This window comes from Podarcis liolepis (assembly GCF_965112155.1).
Source record: "Podarcis liolepis genome assembly, chromosome: 8".
Lineage (NCBI taxonomy): Eukaryota > Metazoa > Chordata > Lepidosauria > Squamata > Lacertidae > Podarcis > Podarcis liolepis.
The window spans coordinates 54,672,185-54,698,947 of NC_139560.1; the positions used below are offsets into that span (position 1 = coordinate 54,672,185).

The 26,763-nt window shown below is 40.1% G+C and overlaps 1 protein-coding gene and 2 long non-coding RNA genes across 4 annotated transcripts in view; 2 read left to right on the forward strand and 1 right to left on the reverse strand.

Annotated features, from left to right (window-relative positions):
* Positions 1-26,763, forward strand: part of ZNF407 (zinc finger protein 407) — a 337,553-nt gene that overhangs the window by 59,915 nt on the left and 250,875 nt on the right. The window lies entirely within an intron of this gene.
* Positions 9,867-15,482, forward strand: LOC310713655. The gene is made up of 3 exons (XR_014529385.1): positions 9,867-12,020; positions 12,304-15,078; positions 15,414-15,482. It is a non-coding gene; the product is annotated as an uncharacterized lncRNA (long non-coding RNA).
* Positions 15,821-25,833, reverse strand: LOC310713653. 2 transcript variants are annotated; one of them, XR_014529383.1, is made up of 3 exons: positions 25,390-25,833; positions 24,410-24,507; positions 15,821-17,643 (listed from the first exon to the last, which is right to left on the reverse strand). It is a non-coding gene; the product is annotated as an uncharacterized lncRNA (long non-coding RNA). The 2 variants fall into 2 exon arrangements; XR_014529384.1 differs by lacking the exon at positions 15,821-17,643 and having other exon boundaries at positions 24,357-24,507.

Sequence of the window (26,763 nt, forward strand, 5' to 3'; positions counted from 1 at the left end):
TTTCTGTCAACCCAATTACAGTACATTAGAGCGCACCCTGATCCTACTTGTTTGCCTGTTACGCAGCGTATATGTTCAACTCATAAGCATGTTCATTTAGATATTTCAGTCTGATCAAGCTGAATGTCTTGCAGCAACACATATTGATGTCTACACAACATTAGATGATACTTTCAACCTTAGTTACTCATTCTACAAATTGCAGCATGCAGATACCATTGTATCTGGAGCTTCCCAGGCATCTAACACAGTGATTCATATCTATGGCCTCAGTAGATTCAAAACTTAATTGGAGTGAGGTTAACTCATTAGAATGCACTTGGGTAATAAAAATAGCTAGAATTTGGGCTAGAAAAACAGCCACTAATGAATAGCAACTGCATAAATCTGCAGTACTTTAGCTTCCTTTTTTAGATGGGAGCACCAGTTTGGGTTGCTTGATGACTGAGACCTGGGTTCAAGATCCTGTGCTACCAGCGTTCTTGCTGGCTGGTGCTGCAAATAGTACTCTCTCATCTACCGTTCTTCACCAGACACCTTGTGCCCACACAGGATTACCATCAGGATGAGTGAGGTTGTCCATTCTTCATACCACAGACTATTACGCAGATTGCTAATTAGTTAACATTTACTGTTGTTTAAGAAGGCTACAATCCACATATTACTTTCTTCGAAGCAAGCTCACTGAAGTTCTGGTGATGTTTGCATTCCAGATTAAAGGTTTATCTACTGGAGCCAAAATCACCCTTCAGAATAGTGAAGAATGCTTTTAAAATAGCTGTGCCAATTTCCAACAATGTGCACCGTTTATTTTTCTTTGGCATAAAAATGTACAGGGCAAAAGAAAGAAAAAACCCACCCCCCCTCTGGATTTAATAATTGGTTAGAATGATGCCATAATGCGTGCAGTATTTTTTTGTAAATGGTCTGACTTACCCAAAGAACAATGTAAACCAAGCCAGGCATAGCTGCAGACAGAAAAGTACATTCAACTAGTGGGATCATGGATTTGTTTGATTCAGGTAATTGAAAGTGTTTCATACTATTATTGCAACTTGAAGGCTTGTTTAAGTGTCTAACTGTCAGTCAGTTTGGAAGGTGAAAAGTATTCGATTGTCAGTCTGTCAGTCAATAGAGATGAGAACTGTCTGCCTAATGGATTTCCTTACACAGATGTCTGCATGGCGGTAGAAGTAAAATCAATGCGTTGTCATGTGCGAGTGCGCTGCCTCAAACTGCCAGGTGAAATGCAACTGTATTTCGGTAACATCTACGTCCTTGTATTTTTATTTATTTGTTTGTTTTTTTGGAAAAAGACAGCTACTCTTTGTATTTACAATGTGGGGGGGGGGGATCAGTGTGGTTATAGGTGAGGGTTTATTTCTGAGCACTTTGTGTGTGGCAGGAGGGAGATTTATCCTACATTATGTGGTTGTTAGCATCCTCTTTTTATGATGCTACAAAGCCTAGAGACCAGGTCACCATTTTCTAATAAAAATCTCTCTGAATACAAATTTTCAGATTGGCAGCATTAATTGATATAGAAAGCCTTTAACATATGCAACCTGCCTACATGTCTAGACTCTAGCTCTATTGTACTGTATCTAGAACTGTTGTGTGATTGGTTGTATAATTTGTTGAAGCTGAATAGCATGAGTAGCAAGAGCTCCATAGAGTCTAAATTCCCAGAGACTTGCTAATCTGGAACTACAAACCAGTTCGTCAACAAGTCTTAGGAGGAAAAAATGGGTATGTGTGTGGGGGGAATAGGACAGATTCTCTGTGTTACAGTTATTGGTGATGGGAAAATTTAGGGTTCCTTTAAAGACTTGCACATCTCAGAATTAAATCTCTACTACTGCTTCTTGATGCTGGGCAGCTCCTGCAAAAGAACTAGTCTTCTTTGCACACAGATGGGGAAGTGAAGCTGACAAAAGATGGTTTCCTTCCGGGATCGGTTGAGACTTCCATTGGGTTGCTCCAAGCTTGTACATTTGTGTCACTAACAGCAAGCTATTTGATGCTGCAGAATGGAAGGAGGAACAGTATTGGCCTTTTAAATTGCAGCATGGCTTCTCCCTCCGCTCTGGCATCCCATCCTGATCTGGCTGTTGTCAATGCTTCCAAGTCAATCCTGGCTCTGGTCTTGTGCTTCTTATGTCTTACTCTGTCTTCGCCTTTCAGGCTTCCTGCTCCTCCTGTGTCTCCCTGCTTAACTGTTGTTCTCTTAGATGACCCAGATTCCTTATCCACCCACCTGCCTGCCCATATCAATGTTTCCGTATTGTGGGCCTACCCAGTGATCTATTCAACATCAATCCCTTTTCTGCTGGCACTCAGTCTTTTGTTCCCCATATTCTTGGTTATCTACAGCCGAGTGCTGACACTTCCAGCTACTGCAAAGCGATCTCATTTCCCACCTGCTTGTAAGGGCAGCACTAATGAGATGGCACCAAATGACTGTGTCCCCTGCTTCGCTTTCTTCTCTGAGCCTGGATCTGATTTCTTTCTCTCAAGCACTGAGAGGGACTCTCTGATTGCGCATTGTGCTGCCATTGTGAGAGTTACATGTCAGTCACTTCCATCTGAATCCTGATCATACAAGCATACCTTCTTATGGCCTATGTGTCACATGTTGTGCTATTTTGTTTTAGTACCATATTAGATAGATAGATAGATAGATAGACAGATAAATTTATTGTCATTGTCCGTATATACACAGTATACACAACAACGAAAATCAAACACCCACCCAAAGACCGGGTTCACATATACATTTGCACGTATCTCCGACACTCTCATCCTATTCAGACATAATCTATAAAACATAACATAATCCAGAATATAGCATGACCTATTAAAGGCATAACATAACCTAAAACCTATCTCATTCCTTCCTACTCCCTGCTTGCTAAACCTTGCAACTGGCCCTGAGATCATTATTTAGTGCAATCAGAGCTCTTGGATAGAAACTATTCAGAAGGCGTGTGGTTCGTGTTTTCATTGTCCTATATCTTCTGCCCGAAGGCAATAGTTCAAAGAAGTTGTGAGCAGGGTGGGTGGGATCTCTCAGAATATTATGTGACTTCTTCAAGATGCGAGACGTGAAGATCTCATCCAGGGTAGGTAGTCGGAGCCCAATAACATTCTGGGCAATTTTAATTGTTCTCTGTAAAAAAAATAAAAAAATATGGGACATATTATTGCAGAGTTGTAACTTTACCCCATTGTGAAATCAGCTCGTGGGCAATTCAACCAAATTTCAGCCATGCGGCCCAAGCCACAAACATTTGTGCAGGAAAGGGAAGGTGGATGAGTATGTTGGAAAGGTGGAATTTGCTCATCTTCTTCTGGGCTTGAGGATTCCAACTGTGTCTCTCAACCTTCGCTGAAAATAAGTACACATCAAGACTAACAAGCAAACAGTGCAAGAATAGGTTCACAGTTCCGAAATGATGAGGGTTCGCTGAGATTTGACATCCTCAATGGTGGATTTGTGGAATGAAAATACAGGTCACGACAGGTCACATTTATACGTTGTGCATTTTATTTGTGTTGCTCCATGTAGATTGAGTCAGAAAGAGAAATATTTGGCAAAGGTAGACTTTCTAACACACTTTAGGGGGAGGCAAAGAGATGAGTCTAAACGGGGAAGAATTGGGGAAATGCCTGTAGTTCAGTAGGAGACCACATCTAATGATGACTAAAGGTGATGGAACAGGCAGGGATCTAAACTGGGATAAGCAATACAGAGTTCTGCATAGGGGTAAGAGGGCTGAGAGCTAGAGAGTAGAAGTTGTCAGGTAGGGACATGGGCACAGCATAAACCAGACGACAAAGTTGGAAGTGGGATTTTGTCATCAGCCAGAAGTCAGGACTGCATAGGATCAGAGGGATATGTAGAAGCGTTAAAGTGAGATGGGGGTGGGAGGAGAAAAGGGCTGAGGGGTGGAGGGAGAACTGGAAGAAGAGGGCAAGTATGGGGGAAAGGAGTAGAGATGTCAGAATATGTAGTGTCAGTTTTATCACTGTAGTAGATAGGAAGTCTGGAGCTGAGAGCAAGGGAGGTGTGCAACAGGCCTGCATCAATGGTAGAAAAGATGTGCTGAGGATTTCTTAGCCAGGAATGAGCGGAGGAGGCAAATGAGAGGATTAATTGGCAATTGGCAATGCCAGCCAACTCTTTTGTTTGTCTCCTTCAGGGCTATTCGGCAGTAGGAAAACATGAGAAAATATATTGAGTAGAAAGATGAGCCAGAGCTGGGGATTATAGGGGCATACAGTTGTCCTTATATGTGTGTGTATTCTCCTTGCAACAGCCACTTTGTATGTTGGAGATGAAGCGAGTTCTTAGTTATTTGGAATGGGCTAAGCTCTGCAATGAATTGTGACAGTTATTGTAGCATGTGGTCCCAACTGTAAAGGTAGGAATGTTTAAATTGAGGCTGTCAAAATGAATTTTGAATTGCACTTCCCTCTGGTACATGCTAGCAGACAACCCCCTCTTATGATCTTAAAGCTTGCGTTGCACAGAAATGCTTAGGTTCCCCCTTACTCCTCTTAAGCACTAAATCATTCATGAGAGCATTACTACTTATTTATCTGAGCATCAAAACATAAACGTCCATTTTGTCAGAGTAGATTCTACTGATGCTCTTCTCCATCCTTAACCTCATTTTCACAGCACCTCCATTTTTACTCACTATGGAATGGAAAAATAATAGTGTAATTAATATATTAAAAATGTAACATTAGCAAACTAACTGCAGATTTTTTTTAAAAGGAGAAGTTTCCGAAATAGCCATTCTCTAGTCACTTAATCTCTTTGATTGTTATTATCTTAAGGTTAACAGACACACAAGGACATGTGGATGTGATCTAAATCTGTTGGAGATATAGAGGGACTTTTGCAACGCAGCAGTATTACATTTTACTCAATGGGACATATTTAGAAATATATTTCTAATGATATGCAACACTTGTTATCCAGAGGTTCTAATGAGGTATTCTCGTTTGCTTATGTTAATAATGAAATGTAAGGAGATGAAGTGCAAGTTGCTCTGGGAGTTCTGAATGGAACGCTACCTTTCATGTTGCAAACACTGGCACTTGTATTGCTTCTCTCCCTGCTCCCTGAGCTAACAGACCACCTTTAAGCAATGTGGTGTGAATATCATATGAAAAGCCTTAATGTGTCTTGTGTGTGTAGGGGAAGCATATGTATGTCATTGCCTAACCAAGATGCTAGTGCTCTTTAGAACTTTGTAATTCTGGCAGCAGTAGCCTTTTACCCAACTCAAAGCCACAGCCAATGTATATACATAGCCATTTAGTAATTAATACTACACAGATTCCACTTTAATCAGTGTGGTCCTTTTTTGAAAATTAGGTTTGTGTACATAGGAGCTAAATAGGATGGTTTAAATTCTTATGGATTTAATTTTCTCTCTATACCTGTGATATTCAATCCCAGGTTTCACAGATCCAGCTCCCTGTTATTAGCACATTGGATTTTTTCAAAAGCCAGGCCTGCGTAAATGGCTTTTATATGGATATTTGTGAATTCATAGTGAGTTTAAACACAACAGCCATTGTGGTCCTTATGAGATGCTAATCTTTCAAGCTTCATTGTATGGAGATCATTGTGGGAATCCCATTGTTTGGATAGCGTACTGTCTCAAGATCTGATTGACTACTATATGAATCACTGGTAAGAAATAAGCTACTGACAAAACAATTACCGACTTTCTTCTTCAAAGACAGTGACAGTAAAATTGCCTTTGGGTTAAAATACTAGCTGCTAATTGTTGATCACTGCCCTGAGCCAGAAGCTGCAGGCATTATTCATAAACACATTTTCAGAATTATTTTAACCCTGAGGCAAATATATTTCTGATGTTATTACCTTGAATCCAATCATGAATTCTCTTTCTCAGTCAAGAGAGGATCTGAGTTAGTAATCTGATGCGTGTTTACAATTCCCAGTAGCAAGTTTACCGAAGAGGTATCGTTTTGCTGCTTTGTAAAATACTCGGGAATTTGAAGAAATTGAAACAGCAGTACTAAGTTTTGTTGAGACATTGAAGTAGGCAGAATATATGTTTGAAAGGCACCAGTCCTTAAACTCGTGATGATGAACACATTAACCACGCCATCCCTCCCGCACCAAGCAGAATGTCTTTGTTATGAAGTAAAGCAGTGGTTTTTCATGTTAGAATAGAATGGCCAAGTTCACTGTACTGTGAATACATTTCACAGTGTAGCCTGCTCTCTTGAATTTGCAGCATGCTGCCACTGTTCCGTAAACATCAACGCACCATGTGCAGGCATATCTGTAATGGAGCTTCACATTAATTAGATCCTGACAATGGCCTTACATATATTACAGGCAACAACTGATTGGTCACGGCAACCTGGAAGTGGCCAGAAAAGGGGGCGGAACGGGGTTGGGGCATAACGGGGCGCAGCAGGCTTGTGTGCAAGGAGAACAAGCGGGGTGCAGGTCCTCTGTGTGGAGAAGATGGAGAAATGCTATTGGGTGACAGAGATACGATGGAGCTGCTCAACACCTACAGTACTTGTGTATATGCAGTTCCATGGACCTACTACCTGTATCCAAGCATTCTGATCAGCTTCTCTGGGTACAGCCACATCATGTGACTATCTACTGGAGATGCATATCTGATTTTCACTTTATTGCTTGCAGACAGCAATATTTAATGTTGTGCTGGGCTTGCAGAATAGGGATTCTCTTTGCTCTGAACTGGCTTCATTGTGTGTTGGCTGTGTTTCAAGTTCTGATAGGTAAAGTTTGCAAAGGCGTGGTATACCTGACTACAATTTATTTCCATATGTAGTAAGAAGATTTGAGCTCGTGGGGGTAGAGAGTAGCAAGAAAATCTGGGAACAAAACACCTTTAAAATAATATTTAGTTGTAATTTAGGTTTGGGTAGGTTGTGTTTGGTTTTCTATCAGAGCAACTGCATGCATTCCATCTGCTCTCTTTCTCTCCAACATTTATTACAAAAACAGATTGTTAGTTAAGGTAATTGTTATGCTGCCCGTTTTCCTTTCTTCTTCTTTCAAGCTTACACAGTTTTTATTTGAAAGCCAAGACTGTCAGAGGTCTGTTTACTTTATCTCACTCATATGCTATGAAAATGAATGGCATTTGTAGAACACACAAACTATTTTTTGTTGGATCCTGCATCTATGATTTATGACCAACATGTATCCCTGATTTCCTTGCAAGAGGGATCTTTATTGTCTTTGTGTACTAACTCATAGCAGAAGAACTTGTCTGTTTTGAGCTAAGCCAGACCTCTTGTAAAAAGAATCAAATTATTTCATCATGTTGGAAATGAAAAGCTATAATTACTTGTAATTAGACTTCAGAATTTTTGAAATTGGGGAATTCTTTTCCAGAGGTTTAAGATCACTCCAAATCAGTACCGTTGGAAAATAGGAAATAATTTTCTGTTCAATTTGAAATTGATTCAATTTATGCTTTGACAGCTATTTTTCTGCTTTGATATTTTTGGTGAGGGGAAAGGGCTGAACTACAATGATTAATGTGATGTTTGCCATCGTTCTATACATTTGTTTAGTCCCAACTTATTGATGCATTTCTTTAAGCCTATATCTTAAAAGGAAGATTTAAGGTGCAGTTATTTTCCTGCTCACTTTTCTATGCCATGTATTATATGTATGTATTATATGCTGTTGTTCTAATGAAAACTTTCCCAAGAGGCACACAGAACATACATATATCAACACAGTACACAAAAATACATAATCCTGAAACAATTAATAACAACCCACACTCTAAAAATATGATAAAAACAGCATCAGCACCAGTTAAAAGTCTTCATAGAATCATAGAATCATAGAGTTGGAAGAGACCACAAGGGCCATCGAGTCCAACCCCCTGCCAAGCAGGAAACTTTTTCATCTTTGAGTGGAGAGCCTGTGGCCCTCAAGATGTTGTTGGACAGCTGCCATCATCCATGAATATTGGTGATGTTGACTAAGGCTGATGGCAGCTGGACTCCAACAACACCTGGAAGGCTGCAGATTGTCTACCCCTCAGAAGGTGGGGTGATGGTGATGAGGTGGCTTTGGGGACTACTTTAGGGAGATCATTTGTATAGAATTGGTGCCATCAATGGAAAAGCTTTGCTTCTCCCATTCTAGCAGGTCTCACTTTCTGGCTAGAGGGACCAGAGTCTCTTCAGGAGATTCATATGGGAGCAAGCACTTTCTAAATTATAGTGGTATAAATCATACATGGTTTAGTTGTTAAAGGTAATCAGCACTTTGAGTTAGTCTCAGCCATGTGAAGAGCACTCTCTTATACACAAATCTTAGAATTTTATTTAAAATGTTGCTTAACTACCTTTCATGAAAAGATTCCAGAGCAATGTACGAAAGTCTGAATAAAACTCAAACAAGTTTGTTTAGTGGTCTGGTGTAGTTACCTAAATGGAAATCTGTCTTGGCTTTATTATTATTATTTTGGAAGCAAACAAAAACAGCAAGTTCACATTTGCAAAAATGTAAGATGGGCAAAAGAGTTGTTTTCAATTAAAAAAAAAAGTTTCATTGAGTTCTGCAAGGAGGTAAAGTGTCAATTCTCAATGAAACACAGCGCCCGCCCCCTGCCATGAATGGGTCTTCTAGCATAGAATCATAGAATCATAGAGTTGGAATAGACCACAAGGGCCATCGAGTCCAACCCCCTGCCAAGCAGGAAACATGGGATCCTTGGATGAGGGGGGGGGGGAGAGAAGAGAGTGGAACCTTACATGCAGGGGTCAGAGATTAGCACCCAGTAGTTCTCCATTGCTTAACAGAACATCTGAATCTATATTCATCTTTATTCAGCAGGTTATATCCACTGTCAGTACTGACTGTGATGATTTGTTTGGCTCAGTGCAAGAGGCTTTTTCCATTTAGAGTTGGTGTATGCAAGTTTGTGTATAACCCCCCCCCCCCATAATACTGAATTAAATAATTAGATAATGTAACCTATTCTTACTCAGTTTGCTTTTTGCCATAAACTTGTCTTGATCCCACAAGTATGAAGTGAAGAAGACTAAAACTCCAGAGCTGACAGGCAATCAAAGGAGAGAGACTTGTTCTCGACACCTCTCATCTAGCTGAAACTTCCATTTTGATTCTCACAGTTCTAGGCGTCAGAAAAATTATATCCACAGTAAAAATGCTCAAATTGGCAACCCTTGTTAGAATTTGTTGCAGTCAGTTAGATGAGGTAACTGCTCAGGCAGGAAGGTGGATTGTACATATTCACCTCTGAATGTCTTTTTAAAGCTGCTGTACAGATTGATTTTGAAACAGCAGCTTATCTAAAATGAGAGGCACTGAGCTCAAGCTCACTTAGAAATCTCATGTTACGGGTGCCACGTACACGCACACCAACTTGAAAGCCCATTTCTTCTAATCTCAACTTGATAATTTTTGCCTACAGTTAATTCAATAGCAGGGAAAGAGCATTCTGTACATGCTTAAACCCCTTCTGGTCTTCTCAATCTTGGCACAAATTAAGCCCTAGGTAAATTGATGGGATAACTCTACCAAACCACTTGCAGCAGTTCAATCAATCTTTCACTTATTGTATTTGACTAAAAGCCAGTTATCAACCACCTGTTTAGAAAAAGGTGCTAGAATGACCACATGTAATTAAAAGTGTGTCCATTAGCAAATCCAACAATGTGCAACCCATGGATGACAGTGATTGCGTGTTTGATCTTGTATGTTAACTCTCTCACACATATGTGTTACTCCTTAGTAAAACTTAAATTACTCTTAAGTGTGACACTTGCCATTAAAGTCTCTGCGCCAGCGGTTTTTTGCATGTGTTTATGGTGTTAAGTGAGTGGGACCACACCACCTTTCTTTTCTGTTATTCGCCTGTGGCCTTAAAACCCAACTTTGTTAATTTAACATTAAAAACATAAAACATAACAACTAAAACTCAGTTGTATACATGCAGTGTAAAACACCGTAATAAAATGGACAACAAGCATAAAATAAAAAATGAACATGAAAATAAAATAGTAAAATAAAACAGCAATAAAATCAGCAATAGAACAGCAGTAATAACTGCATTAATCAGTTTGGCTTTCTTGGTAAGTAATCCCACCGTGTAGGTATGGAGAAGACCATGTTTCTGCCCTAACATGTTATCTGGGAAACATACAGAACAGGCAGGGGGAACCAGATAACAGAAACATCATAATCATTAGTAGCTTATACATTCTATTCTCCAACTAAATATCTCTTGACAGGACACACCTTGCCCCCAGGCTCACAATCTCAGGAGATACGTCACAAAAGGAAGAGGGACTGAGAGTTAGCAAGGAAAAGCTGAGGCACTAATTATTAGTTATAGAATAGAAACATAGAACCTTGCCACAGACTATTGTTGCATCCAGCTCAATACAGCTTACCATAGCAGTGGGAAACCTTTTTTGAGAAGGCTGTTTTAACTTTGTTGAAAACAGTCAGGGACCACATTCCAGTAGTGAACAGAGACATACCCATACTCAATTTCTCATGGAAACAGAGCCATATATTCAATTTTAACTCCCTGCATGTTTCAGCTTCCATTTTCTCCCTAGATGTTGCCAACATCTTCTTCCTCTTCCTCTTCCTGTTCTTCTGCCTCCTCCGTCTCCTCCTCACAAAGCTTGCAATGGCTGCTGAGTCTGTTTAGGGTTTAGGGCATTTTCTCCATCATGGCAGGCTACTAATTCCAACCACAACACACATAAATGTGTCCTCTGAAGAAATTGTAATCTTTTAAAATTTCTTATATATGCTACCTAGCACCTCAGCGTAACTGACAAAATTAGATCTAACCAGGGATCTCTAGCCTGGCAGGTACCCAAAAAACAACAACAACCCTGTCACCCAGGCAGGTTATTTAGTTATTCCCTGCTCTGTTTGATGGTGTGTTTTTGTGTTTGTGATAAACAAGCATGATACGATTATATCAGATCATTCGTCAAACCCAAGCCCTTTATCTGACTCTTTCCTTTTTATTGGTTCATATTATGGTGGATAGTTCTTCTTTTAAATAATGGTTTTATTTTTGTAGATATCATGAAAAAAGCTACTGCCATTTGTCAGTGTATTTTATAAATCATAGGTTAGGACACTTACATTCTCTATAGTTTTTCTTGAATCTTGCATGCATAGCTGTATTTCTGGCTTTATCTGGAGTTAAAACTACAGATAACAATGTATGCTTTAGTCGTAGGTGAAATCTGTACTTTGTCACATTATGTATCATCTGCTTGTGTATGCATGTGTGTGTGTGCTCCCTCAATGATAGCTACCACCATTGCTCTGTTCATTGGCCTTTTTATTTTTATTTATAGAAGTATTTATATGCCGCCTATTACAGTCTGTCTCAAGGCAGTATGAAATTGCAGTAATATAAATAACATACAGCGGAGAACCCCAGAGGCACTGCATTACCGCCAATAATCCGGTTTAGAGGCTGCCAGTGTGTGGATGACAGTAGCTAGGCTATCCCAGTCTAGAAATGGTTACAGTTGAAGCTGGTAGAAGGCTCTCCTAGCCACCAGAGCCACTTAGGCTTCCAAGGACAAAGACGAATCAAGGAGCACTCCAGAACTGTTTACCTGCCGCGTTAGAGATAGGACAACCCATCTACAACAGACACATTACCCAAATCACAGACCTGGGGACCACCCACCCATAGCAACGCTGTCTTGCCAGGATTCAATTTCAGTTTGGCCCTCATCCAGCCCATTACTGCATCCACTGGAGACACCATTTTAGGATGCACATGGCCTCATCTGATTCAGATGTACAGAAAAATACAACTGACACTGTGTTATTGACCAGCCTGTCAATCTCCTAATGACCAATGGTGGCTGCTGCCCATTGGGACCAACAGTAGGTGATGCTAGACCAAATGACAGGCAGAGCCAGCTAATTCTAGTTTTATACCCTGCGTCTTCCCTGCAGAGTACTACAAGGACAGCACTCGAAGTTAAGAGGAGGAAGCCGACAGCCAGTGCCACACTCGACTGATTGTAAGAAGTCAGGCAGGGCAAGGCCAGTTTAGTGTCCGTGGGCAGAGGTACTCAGTATTGATACCAATCCTGTAGTAGTGGTTGAACCACTGCAACACAGTGCCCCTCTCATCTTGCAGAGCCCGCCCAGAGGATACCATGGGTGATTGCATAAAAGCTGCCGAGAGATCCAACAAGTGTTACGGGGTCACGCTCCCTGTCTCTCTCCCAGTAAAGGTCATCCACTGGTGGACCCCAGACCAAATTAGCTCCTAAACCAGACCTGAATCTAAATTAAGTCTAGAAAATCCATTTTTTTCTGCATGGGCTGTTGCCACCCTCTCAAGCATCTTGTCCAGGAGAAATATTTGTGACCGAGCGGTAGTTACCCAAAAACTCAGGATCCAAGATGGGTTTTAAAGCAGAGGCCTGTGACCACATATTTCATGATGATTGGCACTGCTCTTCATGCAGTCACATGATCACCACACCCTGGAACACTCCTGCCCCTGAAGAGTGGCTGACAAGTAGTCAGCAAGCACCTTGCTCAAATGCTTGGGCCCTCAAAACTAAAAATGATCCTGCAAGATCTGAACAGGTGGTGCAGTGGATTCCGCTTCAGGGCCTGTCACAACAATAGCATCCAAGTCATGTTACGTTATTATGGGAAAGTGAGTCAAAAAGAGAAATGTGCAGAATGGATCTTAACTTCTTAGTATTACCACTATTTTGTTTGGCTGTAACATCATGAAGGTTTTTTTTTACATATATACTAAGAAAAGTGCCGAATACATTACCATCTTAATTTACCTTCACAATTAACTGCAAAGTGGTTAATTTGAGTGACTTGCTGCAGGTCACTTGGCAAGCATTGTGGGAAAGCTGTGATTCTGAATCTGGGATTTTCTGTTCAGACGTTAATATCTTTTCCATAGCAGCACAACAGCTTTCTTTCTAATAGGATGAGGACAAATCATTTGCTCAGTTGTGGAATACAGAGATGATTGGGGTGGTTGACACAATTGCGTGTAAGTGTCTTTTGTTTCGACTGGCAGAATTTAGAAAGCTTCAGGATATCCCTTGGAGCTAAAAGCAATAAAGCAGAGGGAGAAAAAGCTTGCATGCAGATAGGGGGAAAACTACCAACCAATGTAATCAAACACTGGTACATGCTCAAATTCAAGCCTACGATGAAGAAAATGTACTTCTCCACCTCCATTGCGTCCTTGGTTTGCCATCTAACTGAGCTGTTCAGGTGGCTAAAGATTGATTACATATTACCCCTAGGGAGGTGGTAAATCCTGTCCAGGAGTTTGAGGCTTCTCGTGGATCAATTTCTGTCAGCAGAGACATATGTTGCCTCTGTGGTACAGACGGCCTTCCTACCAGCGTAAGCCAGTGGCCTCACTGTGACCCTATCTCAACAGGGCCAACTTGGCCACAGTAATCTGTGCCCTGGAAACCTCAGGGTTAGACCACGGCAATGCACTTTATGTGGGGCTGCCTTTGAAAACAGCCCAGAAGTTTCAGTTAGTGCATAAGGTGGTTGCCTGACTGTTGACAAGCTCAAGGCGAAGAGATCATATAGCATCATTTCTGCTGCCTGTATGCTTATGAGCCCAATTCAAAGTAATGGTTTGACCTATGAAATTGTTTACGGATGCCATCAGGACAGAAATTCACCTGGAATTTCTGTCGTGATATGAACCTACTTGGAAACTTTGGTCTTCATCTGAGGCCCTTCTCCATGTCCCTCCTTTGAGGGAGGTTCAGAGGATGACGGTAAGGAAGAGGTCCTTTTCAGTTGTGGTTTGCTCTTTGTGGGTGCTCTTCCTAGTGAGGTCTGTTTGACACCTTCACTGATTAAATGGCAGCTGTAGGACTAATTATAGTCCCACATTTCTTCTTCATAAAACCCAAGACAACATAAATGTGGTTCCCAGCTGTGTGGTCACCCATACAGACAATGGTCAGACCAAGCCCTGCTCAGCTTCTTCAAAGTTGGCTTCAGATTATGCTCTGGAACTAATTAGACACAATGTACAAGTCTCCCATCTCATGGGATCACTTGTACTAGCTTATCTGTCTTCATCTAAAACCTTTTCAGGATGTGGTATTTTAGACTTCTCTTAAACTTGACTCTTAGTGTATGTCTGCATTGTGGTGTTAATGGTCAGCACAGCTGAAAAATTACAATCATGGTTAATATTTGCAAATGACTGTGAGACTGAACTTACACCAATTTATTACAAAGTCAATAATCAGCTCAGAAATGAAAAAGGTTAGTAATTATTAGATTTTCAGAGAAAAGTACTAATGTTATGACCTATCTAATATCATATAGTTACAAAAATGCCATAAAGTAATTTTTTTTAAAAAAAATCCTCTTATTTATAGTCAGTAGATGGCTTATTCGCTCATCTCACTACTTATACTTCTATGAACTGTTAATTAATACTTTTGCAGTAATTATAGAATATTTTAAATATACATTATTCTTCTGAATTTTAAAAGGCTAGATTTTTTTTAAAAAAATTAATTTATAAGGATAATAGAACTGACCTTCAGTTTCATAAATTGTATAATAAAGAGGTGTTTTTTTATTTAAAATCTTTACATTCTGATAGCTTTTAATAAGGAGAAGAACCTTATGGATTTTTATACTTTTTCCTGTTTCAAATCGGGTCTCAGTGGTATAAAAGAAGATTCTGTACTCTGCCATGAGGAGAATGCTTGTCCTTGAAAAGTGATAAGAGAATCTTGTGTCTTCTTACTAAGTTAAGCAAAATTCCTTTAGCTCCATGTAGTACTGTTTTGACTAAGTAGCACATTAACACGTAGCCAGCCTGATGCTTGTGGGTAGAGCTTTCCATACCAAAGCCAGCTGCTGATTATGTTGGGCGTACTGACATCCACAACTCCTGTTCATCCATAAGATCCTTAGGCTGGATCTACCTGAAGCGCCAAACTGTACTCATGTGACATTCATTGTATGCTCTGTTGCATCTAAAGGTAAAGGTAAAGCGACCCCTGACCATTAGGTCCAGTCATAACCGACTCTGGGGTTGTGGTGCTCATCTCGCTTTATTGGCCAAGGGAGCAGGCGTACAGCTTCCGGGACATGTGGCCAGCATGACTAAGCTGCTTCTGGCGAACCAGAGCAGCGCACGGAAACGCCGTTTACCTTCCCGCCGGAGCAGTACCTATTTATCTCCTTTCATTTTGACATGCTTTCGAACTGCTAGGTTGGCAGGAGCAGAGACCGAGCAACGGCCTTCTGATCTGCAAGTCCTAGGCTCTGTGGTTTAACCCACAGCGCCACCCGCGTCCCTCTGTTGCATCTATAGGTAGTTAAAAAGAAAAGAAAAGAATGCCAGTTGTATTGGCTGGAGTGACAAACTTAATGGGATCAGAGCAGCCTTGGAAGTGGGGATTTTACCCTTTCTTCCCCTGCAGAAATTCTGTATTGTGAAGCTCATATTTGATTTGGTACAAATATATTGTGCCAGTGGAAATCTGCTTTCCCCTCCTTTGCAAATGAGAAGAGGGGAGATCTACAGGAATGCAGCAAGGGAGGAAAGGGTTAAATTCCATCTCTATATCTCATCTGCTGTGTTACAATTATAAGTTCCCCTGTGTAATTTGCATTTTTGATAACCTTCATATAGATCCAGCAGAGCGTTTAATGTTACATGTAGTAGTTTTGCCGTTAAGTTGGTTGAACGTTGGTCCTATTGACATTATTAGAAGTTAGTCCAAGTTAAATTCCGTTGATTCATTAGAAACCCAGTGCAATGGGCTTTGTCTGGATAGAAGCCTCTCTGATATGGCGCTCTGGGAACCTGGATGACCTTGTGCAAAGGAGCCATCCTGGCTGGCCAAAAGAGTTAGCCTATGATCTTGCACACCTTGGGTTTTTACACAGCAGCGTCAAGTTTCTAATTGTTGCTAATCCAGACCTGAGGCATGTGGACACTGCAACAGGAAGTGTCTGCATTGCAAGGAGTGTTTTCTGAGCTGCACAGCTGCAATGGGAAGGGGGGAAGCGTGATAGGGAGGCAGCTTTGGGTGGTTTTTCTCTTTAGTGCACACTGAAAGTCCACAAAGAAAGATGAAATAGCATCTCCCGAGCACAAACAGGGGTTGTTGTTTTTCCATTGCTGCCACCACCATTTTTTTTTTGGTTTTTTGGGAGGGCCAGATCTGCTTAAAGGGACAAAGAAAGCTGTGGTGGTTTTAAATACATAAAACCTGGCTGGTTTTTCCAGTCCTCCTTTGCTTACACACTCATCAGCTGAAAGATTTTAAATCGGTAACAGATTGAGAGGATAATTTTTTAAAATCTAAATTTGCCATCTGAGTGGGGATTGTCTTAAACCTCTGACACCTCTCCTCACCCTGCCAGTCCTGCTATTTAAAAATAAGCAAGAGGTGCTAATGAATTTCAAGTAACTTTCTTGTACTTTTGAAACAGTTGAAATCGAATCCACTATAACAATATTCAATCTTTTGATAAGCATTCACAGTGTATTGATTCAGACATGTAGATTTCTTCAATTTGGCTTGTTCCACAGATGTCTTCCGTTGATCTCCTAAAACTGTCCTTCTGGAAATAAACGGGGGGTCTTGGCAATGCTATTAGTTAAACCCCTGACAAATTTGGCTTTAAAATGAATATTCAATATTGAGTAATGGAACAGCACTGCTCTTACTATAAATATATCACCTTGTTCATCTAAGCTAACTACATATTAATCATTTGCACCACTGCCAGGTTACTGGTCCAGAACAACGCTTATTTATTCCTCAGGCAATTCTCTAACTAATAAATAAATTCTGGTGTTGGTGAAGGAAAGGAAAAAATAAAAAGGAAACCTTTTATCTGTTCCATACCACTTTTGTGAATATCAGTCATCAGCAAAATGGATGTTAAATTTGCTGTTTCTCTTCGTTCCCACTTATTTGATGCTTCCCTAAACTGTATGTTAGGTGATAAATTGCATCATGGACTATTACCATGCCATGTGAGCGCAATCCTGATTTCTGATAAGCTGGTAAGTCATATACTACAATAATTAAAAACAATTGTTATGACAACAACAATATGACAACAAACAGGTTACTCACATAGACTTATTGACCCAATTAATCAAATTTTACATTGTTGCATACTGATAATATTTTACTCCTTTTAAAATGAGAGGTGCTTATTACCTTTTCTTGGATTTCACAGTATTACACTTTCCACTTCAGTGGCTATTCTTGGTTAGGTGCACTTTCAAAAATGGTTTCAGTCTCTTGAAGACGATGTGCTAAAACATCTGGTAGATCAGTAAGACAAAATTAACTAAAACACTCTGTAAGAAGGCTATGCAACGAGTGCCTGTTTGAACTACAAACATGTCTGTTCTACCAAGGGAGTGATTGGTGATAGTCTTCAGAAACCTATGACAGAATCCATGAAGAATCCAACTCGTGGTGCACTTGTAGAGAAGACAAGGCATGTAGCATGAGACCCATTTGTAGCTTTTGAACTGGCCTGTTTTGTTACAGTAAACTTGGTTCATTTCCATCATCCTATGAGGGGAAAAAAATCACCATTTTAATAAATTTAATTTTATCCCATTATATCACATTGAGTACCAATAGCATCAGGTAGGTATCTGATAAACAGTTTTGGTCACTTAATTCTGTGGAGGAAGATCTGATGATAATGCCATATACCCCTGCAGCAAAACAGGCCAGTTCCCCAAAATTCTTTTCCTTCAGAATGGAGGCAGGTTCCAGTTTTTTCTTTTTTGACATTTGCTTAAAGATCTTCTCCTAAGCCTTCCTTTTTTATTTCTGCAGTTTGTAATTCCTGGTGGTTTTCATGTTTTAACACTGTGTTGTTATTTGGATTATGTTTTACATAGGGACAGCCTGGCCTGTTTCACAGCCTGAGATGAAACAGGAAGGTCTCCCCCGCCTTCACCTCGCTTACTGGGGGTGTAGCTTCCGGCGAGATCTCGCAAGAGGTCCACAAGATCTCGTCGGAAGCTGCCACCACTTCTCCCTGCTTCTCTGGCGGTGGCAGCAACAGTTGCAGGAAGCAGGTGGGGTGCTCCCCCCACCATGAGACAAGGGGGGAGCAGTGGCAGCGGTGAGATCTTGCAAGAGGTTAGCGGAAGTTGCTGCCGCTTCTCCCCATTTATCTGGTAGTGGTGGGTGTGGCGCCTCACCTGTAATAGTGCCACCCTCACAGGATTCCACTGCCTACATCCATCTCAGCCTTGTAGTATATTATATTTCTATGCACCACTCACATATTTTTTGAATGCAGAGTGGTTTATAAATTCTGATATAAATAAATTTCCTCAGTTAAATCTGAAACATATTGATTTGTTTGTGTTTATAATTCTGCTCATGTACAATTTGAAGGACACTCCTACTATCATACTATGCATACACTTTGGTATGTGGTGAGCAAGATAAGGCTGTTCCTGGTGCCTTAAGGCCAGAATGTCTCCTGATACAATGGGGCAACTCTTTGGTGCAAGATTAGCTACAGGTCTCTAATTGCCACAATAGTACTTCATGTGGGAAGCCAGCATGAAGTGTGTGATAATGAGGGGAAGAACTATAGACCCTTTTTACTTGTGTTGCCCCTTCATGTGAGGAAAAGTGGAATAGGGCTTTAGACATCCAAATATGATGGGATTGTATTTTTAGGTTTATCATACTTCATCTTAAAAACAAACTGGCTTTTTTATCATTTGCAGGCCATGTTATCTTATTGCATTTGCTATCTGGCTCCTGCCATTTTTTATTTTATTTTTAGAATTGCATAATCTTCTGTACGTTCTGTAATGGAAATAGATCCGATAATTTAGGCTGTGAACCTGCGCTGATAAGGTCAACACAAGTTCAGTGAGATATAGCAAGCAAATGTGTGTATGTTAACCAGATGATACGGTGAAACCTTCGGGCCACAAGCCTCAGCTACTTACATGCAAGTAATATCATTCCATGATATTGTGACCGGAAAGTGACGCCACCATCCATAAACGAGTTACTTTGCTTTTCTTACCTGAGAATCTTTTCTGCAGTGTTTTGAGTATTTTCCTCACATTTTAATTATTAAAAATGCTACATGCAATGTTGAAATTGCAGTTATTATTTTCCAAATGTATACTAAAATGATTGTCTTCATAGTGGATATCACAGAGAAATATTGGCTACAATGGCAATGTCTTGCCTAAGCCTTTTTACACAAACATATTTAGCAAGTGACTAAAATCTGAGCAGAAAGCTCATCTTGAAAGCCTCCTTAATTAAAAATTAAACGATGAATTAAAACTTAAATTATGCAAAACTAATGAGCTACATTATGAAAACCAACAATTAGTGCACTACAATATATGCAAGAGAAGTGCTAACATTTTTGGACGTTTTTTATTTATTATTTATTTTAAACTCCATTGCACGCTGTTCTTGGAAATCCTTCATCCTAAAGCTCCTTTGTATATCTGAATTAAGATATAAATCAGTGATTTAAGATTTGCAATGTTTACTAAACGCATCAAAGATTTAAAACATGGGTAATAAAAATGAATCTTTTTGAAAAGAAAGAAAGAAAAAGAAAGAAGGAAGGAAATGGAGTGGGGTGGGGAATAAAGATCCAATTGGTTTTCAATTAAAGAAACATCACATTTGTGTGTGTGTGGTTCAGATCAGGTCATCATGTCACCTAGCACAAATCAATAGACTAAGAATGGGCTCATTGACAAAAGTTGTAATTTAACTTACTGCTCTAATTCTCTCAAACAGAGATTTCTATACTTGCTGATATAGGAGCTCACTAATTGCAGATACAGAGATTCTGAGCAATGAATTTATATATTCATGAGTTTTCTAGGGATCATCAAAGGGGCACTATTAAATTGTACATCCATCTTGAAGCTCCTCTGCAAATATAGTGTACTAGGTATTGAGCTTCTGGTGGTGGATTTTCAAATCTGATTAGCCTAAGGGGATATTAGAAGACAGTATTCTAGCTATCCCTGTATCCTGTTGGCCATTTCTTCTTATGCTCAAGTAGAAATGCTTTCGGAACTTGATGTTTGAGCAACTAAATTAAGCCTACAGCCTTGTTTTGGGATTGCTTTGGCCACTTAGTCTAGCCGATAATGTCTGCCACTGGATTAAAGAAATGTGACACTTCAATTCAGTGTTCTATGCCCAGACTCAGAAGGGTTGGATCCAGATTCGCCATTCTGTGAATGGAAGGGCTCCTTCCTTTCACAGAAGGCAATGAGACCCTGCAGAGGCTCTCCACTTGGGGGAAGGAGTTGATCTTTGCTTATTTCTCCTTATGTCTGGTGCCGTAGAACAGCTATCCACAAAGAAAGGACAGAAGGAGGAATAGGCAAAATAGACTTACTCCCTTTTCTCTTCTCTGACCACAACTCTAGATTCAACACAGACTGACCACAATGAAGACTCTTATTGCTGCTTTCTTGACGAAACAGATAGATTGAGGATGGGCAGTGAATTTATCAGGCACATTTCAATAATTTCAAGTGATGATTGAGATATTAAATCTACCAGAAAAGACAAGTATGATGCGCTGACATTTCAAATAATATGTGCAGTTGGTAGATGGGCATTGTGCAGCATAACTCAGACCAGCTGCTTAGCTCATGAATAGAGTGCTCCAAGATGCTGGTACATCTTGTACATCTTAGCGAAGAAGAGGAAAAAGTTAACCTTGAGGTACACTGAGCCTCTTGGGACTTGCCTATGGGAAAGTCGGCAGTTCGAATTCGTGCGACAGGGTGAACTCTGGTTGCTCTATCCCAGCTCCTACCAACCTAGCAATTTGAAAGCACGCCAGTGCAAGTAGATAAATAGGTACCACTGTGGCAGGAAGGTAAACAGCATTTCTGTGCGCTCTGGCACGCGTCACAATGTCCCATTGCACCAGAAGCGGTTTAGTCATGCCGACCACAAGGCCCAGAAAGCTGTCTGTGGACAAATGCTGGCTCCCTTGGCCTGAAGTGAGATGAGCGCCGCACCCCATAGTCGCCTTTGACTGGACTTAACCTTTTTTTTGAAATGTAACTAAATACATGTTTTTCAGTTGTTTTAACCAAAAAGTGTGATTGGCAAAAATAATAGATGACTTATTTTTCTGTGTAGAAAAGTAAATAACATTTTAGAGAAAAAGTGATGCTAGTAGTTAACAAATTACTTCAAAAGGTGTGGAACAAGCCACGGTTGAAGCTCTATTTTTATTTTATTAGCATTCAACAAACAAAAAAAGGGAAGAACTGGACACATTTCATGAAATCTAGAGACTACTTATTATTAATTTGAATTTGAATAAAAATGGTAATATAGGAAAAATCCAGTGCTTTTTAAAAGGGATTTTCACTGGTGCGTAATGAACTCAAAAGGGCACTTTTAACCATGCAAAAAAGCACTTTTAAACTTTCATAAAATACAATTTACATAATGCATGCATACTATGACAACTGTAGTTTAATATTAAATATGATTAAAGAAATTTAGCACTTGCATATAATGATTTTCTCCATCCAGTTCTTACACTTTTAGCAGTTAGAACAATCCCATTTTCTGAATACTTTTTTTGCTGTATTATTACCACTGTTTATGGGCAACATACAAATTATTTCAGTTCTGGGATTAAAAAGAAGTAAAGCTCACATCAAGCCTTATGACTTGACAATAATTTACTCTCTTTTCACTGGATACCTCTTTTTGCACAGCCAAGCTGGTCAGTCTGTCATTATTCTGAAGCCGTGAGTCTAATTCTTGTCTGAGGAGAGTGATTTGTCCTTGTATTTTATTGTATTCTTGTATTCTCTGCTTTGTTTCAGGAGTATTGACCCTTTCTCTTTTTCACTAATCACAATGATACTGGCTGAAGAGAGCTTGGCAAAAAAAACCTTGCTAGTTTACCACATTTTGCAGCAGCCTGTTGCATTTCTTTAGCATTTGGCCTCCTGCAAAAACATTTCCCCAGAGTCTCTTAGGCTGCTTGATTACTCTCACAGCTCCTGCTAAAACCTTGACCGTCCTGTCTTTCACATATAGGAAGAGTGTGCTGAGGTGCTTGCTTGTATTCTGGTTGCCTCTTGCATTCCAGTACAATCTTCAGGGCTGCAACATCAGTAAGAAAAAATTGGCTTTGCAGAGGATTCCGGGAATGCACGAAGTATACAAGGAAGCCCAGAGTAGATGCAAAAAACCTAACTATCCTCTTCCACTTGAACTGCAGTATACTCTCTTGTGTACAGAAGACAATAGGGACACGGGTGGCACTGTGGTCTAAACCACTGAGCCTCTCACAACGGGGTGAGCTCCTGTTGCTCGGTCCCAGCTCCTGGCAACCTAGCAGTTCAAAAACATGTCAAAAAGTGCAATTAGATAAATAGGTGGGAAGGTAAACTGTGTTTCTGTGCGCTGCTCTGGTTTCGGTGTTCAGTTGTGCCAGAAGCGGCTTAGTCATGCTGGCCACATAACCCAGAAAAACTGTCTGCGGACAAATGCCGGCTTCCCTCGGCCTATAAAGTGAGATGAGTGCCGCAACCCCAGAGTCGCCTGCAACTGGACTTAACTGTCAGGGGTCTTTTACCTTTACCTTTTTATACAGAAGACATGATTAATTCCCCCCTGCCCCATCCCTTTCCAACCCCTCTAGCATCAGAAGCAACACAAAAGCATGGGTATAAGGAATTTTTCCAGACTCTTTTCTGTCCATTTCCTATTCCAAGATAGAAAGTTACTCAAGTGGACAATTAATCTATTATCAAATTTTCATCACATTTAACATTCAAGCTTGCTTTTATTTCATTGGAGTCCTATCATCTCAGTCGACATTCACAGCTCCATTATTTACTGTGGGCCCTCAGATAAGGTCCCATTGTTTTCAGTTGGCATTCTAGTCCTTTATTTTAGTGTGCCCCTTGTCTACATGGTGCTCTGAACAATATGCCTTGGGGAGGACAGTATGAAGAGGGCACTTGAGGGGTGGAAGGATGTGAGTTTATTCAGAAGGGGCACAGGGTGGGTCACATGGCCAGTGGAACAAAGGGATCCATACCTTCATTTTGAAAAAAGAAGCTGTAAACAGAAATTACAGTTTACTGGTAGGTAAACTTAGAGTTCACCTGCGTGGAAATCATGAGGGCTAGAGGGGAATTCCCCCACATTTTTTCTTTCTTTTTAAAAATACCCTAGCAACAGCTGAACATATTCCCGGAAATCTAGAAATTACCTATTAATTTTTTGAATTTGAATAAAAATGTAATCAATATTCTTTCCATGGAATCTGGGAAAAATTTCATAAAATCTGGGCAGGAGCCTATTTTCCCAGTGTCTGTGGTAGAAAAATCTCACACTACACAGTTCTCTTATTTCAAGTAAACTTGAGTACAGCTGATAACAAAATAAGAAACCACAAAGCATTAGAATGCTTTGATCCAGATTGTAACCCATGTCATAAGATGAACACCACTTTGCAAACTCTGTTTATGAGGTCCTCTTGACTGGGGGCTGTTATACGCTCTTCAATGGTAAGATACAGGATGCAGCAATGGGTCTCTTCTTCATTTCTGAACCACTGCTAAGCAGTCTGAATTAGAATATAAGTTGAGTGAAAAAGAGAGACTTACTGGATACGCCTAATGCTCTATGTGCCTGAATGGCACTAAGCCAGCTGTTTAGGTGGCATACCAGGTTCTCCTGGAGTAAATATATTATTTGTGAAAGATCCATGTTAGCCCAGAGTACAGTGTAACATTTCAAAGCCTTCAACAGTCTCCCCAGGAGGTGGTAGTTGTGGAGGCATAATGGGTATCAGCATCTTCAACTGTCAGTTCCTTTCCTCTTGTCTGTCATGACTATTTACTTCTGATCATACCATCTGACACTTCTATGCCACAACAGAAAGCCTAACCAGCAAAGGATAAGGAAGACATTGGGTTCATGGTTTCTTGTTATGTCACAACAGGCAGCTGGCAACTCATTAACACCATGTGGGGGTGTAAAAAATAACAGTGTGTTAAGAATAGTGCCTACAGGCACTGTATATAAGGGAAACCCATACTATACACTGAAATCAGATGAGCAGTTGACTGAAAAGAGTGGTGTGGGTTGTCTGTCTGTTTCTCTCTCTCTCCCCCCCCCCCCTTCTCTCTGCTTGAGAAATGAGTATTTGCAGTAATGTAAAATGCATGGTAAGAACGTCATTTCCTGAACATTATTATGAAAATTAGTGGTACCAATTATGAAGGCAAATGTATTTAATTTATCATTTGTACATTTCCAAATGCTTCACCTGTGCCACTGTTCCAGACTGTAAAGAATGAGAAAGGCTAGAGCATGGACTTTTTACCTCCTCTGCTGTTTGTTGTGGTTTGCTATGGTTTGTAATCCCTAAATGAGAAGAAAAGAGAGAAATCGATTATCTCAATGTCAGTTGACATGATATTCAAAAACCAAGGCAATAACGAAACTCCCAAAATAAATTCAAAATCATGGAGGCGAGCTACCTTCTCCAGCAATTAGAAACTGAAGAGAAAACCACAAGGGTAGATTTGTATCATGACTGACCCCATATCAGAGCTGTACAATAAATGATGGTTTCATCATAAGACTGCTGTTAAAATTATCCTGGGCCCTAGGTTTCATAAGTGAATGCATTTGCTGTAGGAAAATACATGATTTGTGTCTTCATTCTCTGTAATCTTCAATGTTTACAGAACTGGACTAGTCCACGTTACTCCATTTTAAGTGCTTTTGCACTTGTTCAGACAAAAAAGAACACTCTGTTTATAACAATATAATATTTATTTGTATCCTACGCTGCTACTCAGTGCACCCAAGGGGAATGCAACAAAACTGTAAGTCCATATCACTAATCAACAATTTCTAAAACAATAATAAAAATATGCAGGCTGTGGCAATGAGGGTCCACCTGAAAATGGCACAAGGCCCACTGTACGTGAGAAACACTGCTACACAGGATCAAACAGCCTGTTGAATAACTTGGTCCTAAGCCACTGGTGGCTTTATAGGCTAGACCCAGTTTTCAGTTTGACTTCAGAAAAATCAGGCTACATCATAAATATTTTTAACACCATTATTTAGAGTTGATACAGCAAGTAACAATTGGTAGATCGTGGCTAATGACTGCTATTATATCTGTTTGTCCAATGTATAATCACAATTTATTGTTTTGAATTTTGTTCCTCAAAATTTCTCATATTTATTGTCCCTTGTGTAATTTCCTACTCTTCTCCTTTTGCCCTTTCGTACCTTAGGGAGGGCCTGTTCCTATTATCCGAGTTGCTAACTTGTCCACCATTTCACATGCTGTCCTTTCAATTCCCTTTATAATTTTGTATATTGCAGTTAGGTCTCTCTTTAATTTCCCCCTTTTCCAAGGACTTCACCTCTGCCATAGTTTCTTTAACCTTTTGGACTTCCTAAGTTTCTAGAGTCTTCTATCACTCTGGCTGTTCTCTGATGTTCCTTCTCAAATTCCTTTAGTGTCCTTTTTTGTAATAAGGTGCCTAGGTCTGTATTTCAAATGTTTGGCCTCAGTAGTCCTGTATATACTGCTAGAATAATCTCCTCTGACTTAAATGCGACAAGCAGGTCAGTCTTTTAAAGGCTGCGGGGCAATTGTGTTGACCCTGGGTTGTATTGCCCTTTCAGACTGCTGACAATGGAACACCCTGAAATGACGGTCAGCTTCCATGAGGGCACTGATAATAAAAATTCTTTTTTTCTGTCGTTTCTAATGGGGCAATAAAGTGGTTTGGTTTGGTGATGATGTCATCAATATTGGTGTGTGTGTGTGTGTGTGTGTGTGTGTTGTCTTTGTACAATATCTGCCCATATTACATGGATAAATATTTCACAGATTTGTATGTAGCACTTTCCAGAAGTTACTTTTCATAGATGATTCCCCGCTTGTAACCAGAAAAGTAAGATTTTCAACAATTGCTGTGCAAAGAAAAATTAACAAAATGATTCTCAAGGGCCTCTGATTTGAGCTATTACATGCAAAATAAATGATTATATCTAAGAAATCATATCCTTTTACTTAAATAGCAAGCTATTTTTTCACTAATAATTTTAGCAGGCGTAATTTTTAAAAAATTCTCTTGCAAATTAAAACAAAGATACCCAGAAAACATGAAAACAGCAGTGATAGACCAATAATAATGTGATGGGTTTGCAGAAGAATGTCACATTTTACTGAATAATCAATGGAGCTTCTTTATATGGCAAGATCCCTTTGCCTCTTACCAAAACGAAGAAGCCTGCTTTGGGTTGTTACAACAGCAGTGATGTCAGGTGGCATGTTCTCAGGCATGTTGCCCCAGCAGTGAGTTGTGGCGGATTTCATAAGAATCAGAGGATTGTAGTGTTGGAAGGATCCCAAGGGTCATCTAGTCCAACCCCCTGCAATGCAGGAATCTCAGTTAAAGCATCCGTGACAGATGGCCATCCAACCTCTGCTTAAAAACCTCCAAGGAAGGGGAGTCCATCACCTTCTCAGGGAGCCTGTTCTGCTGTCCAACAGCGCTTACTGTCAGAAAGTTCTTCCCGATATTTATTCAGAATCTGCTTTCTTGTAGCTTAAATCCATTGGTTTGGATTCAAGTTGAATGCATTGGCTCG